Below are 1,377 nucleotides of genomic sequence, written 5' to 3'. Positions count from 1 at the left end.
AAGGAGGCCATCTTTGTGAAAAGAAACCGTCCATCATTAAACAGGGGTGGAGCCTCCTGGTTCAACTGTCCATCATTAAACAGGGGTGGAGCCTCCGGGTTCAACTGTCCCCCTCTTACAATGCTGTGATTGCTAGTATCACTCAGCCCTCTGTGAACAGTAAACAGCCATCAGGTGCTAATGATCCATTGTTAGGCTGATGGTCCTTCTTGAGCATGTGATCAGCTGGTTCTGGTTGTCAGCAGCAAACTGGTTGATCCACTCTGAGAAGGTGCTATTTAAGAGACTGAGCTGAATACAGCACCTCAGACTGAGGAAGTCCTCAGGATGAGAGACGAAACGTTTCTACAAGAAGAATCCTCCTGAGGACCTGATTGAACTGGACACTGGAAGGTCACTCAGGCGAGGTGACAACTTAAAGGGCTGAAGCACCTGAAGGCATCACTGCATATGTCCAGGACAGCTGTGAAGACCCAGGGACATGTCACCAGTTTGGAAACTTCCTGTTCATCAGCCGATCTCAAACTGGACCCTCTCTGGGCTGAAGGTCTCAAAAGGTCAACAGCAGTGTCAAACTGAATGTTGCTGTAGAACCTCCAGCACAAGTTTCATGTTCACAGGTCTCCTCTCTGACAGAACATGTCCAGGGTCATGATGACCACCCTGCCTGTCTTCAGTTCTGACGTGTTCCAGCAGTTCTCCTGAAAGACCCAGATGTGGGTCAGGACTGAACATCAACGATGTTCACGACCAGAACTACAGTTTTCTCTCACAGTTTCCTGCACAGACACTGAGGCATGCTCAGTGACAGCACATGTTCTCACATGCTGTCACATGTATGTTCTCACATGTTTGTTCTCACATGTATGTTCTCACATGTATGTTCTCACATGTATGTTCTCACATGTATGTTCTCACATGCTGTCACATGTATGTTCTCACATGTATGTTCTCACATGTATGTTCTCACATGCTGTCACATGTATGTTCTCACATGTTTGTTCTCACATGTATGTTCTCACATGTATGTTCTCACATGTTTGTTCTCACATGTATGTTCTCACATGTATGTTCTCACATGCTGTCACATGTATGTTCTCACATGTTCTCACATGTATGTTCTCACATGTTCTCACATGTTCTTACATGTATGTTCTCACATGTTTGTTCTCACATGTATGTTCTCACATGTATGTTCTCACATGCTGTCACATGTATGTTCTCACATGTATGTTCTCACATGTATGTTCTCACATGTTCTCTCACGTATGTTCTCACATGTATGTTCTCACATGCTGTCACATGTATGTTCTCACATGTATGTTCTCACATGTTCTCACATGTATGTTCTCACATGTTCTCACATGCTGTCACATG

At 44.7% G+C, this 1,377-nt stretch overlaps 2 protein-coding genes across 2 annotated transcripts in view; both read left to right on the top strand.

The window, feature by feature from the left end:
* Positions 1–1,377, top strand: part of tmem178b (transmembrane protein 178B) — a 40,761-nt gene that overhangs the window by 18,585 nt on the left and 20,799 nt on the right. The window lies entirely within an intron of this gene.
* The window catches only part of mrps33 (mitochondrial ribosomal protein S33), a 28,458-nt gene that overhangs the window by 26,512 nt on the left and 569 nt on the right, over positions 1–1,377 (top strand). The window lies entirely within an intron of this gene.

This window comes from Nematolebias whitei, chromosome 22 (genome assembly GCF_014905685.2).
Source record: "Nematolebias whitei isolate Nwh7 chromosome 22, NemWhi1, whole genome shotgun sequence".
NCBI classification, from domain to species: Eukaryota; Metazoa; Chordata; class Actinopteri; order Cyprinodontiformes; family Rivulidae; genus Nematolebias; species Nematolebias whitei.
Note: the sequence above shows the minus strand (reverse complement) of the source record. Positions and strands in the feature narration are given on the sequence as shown.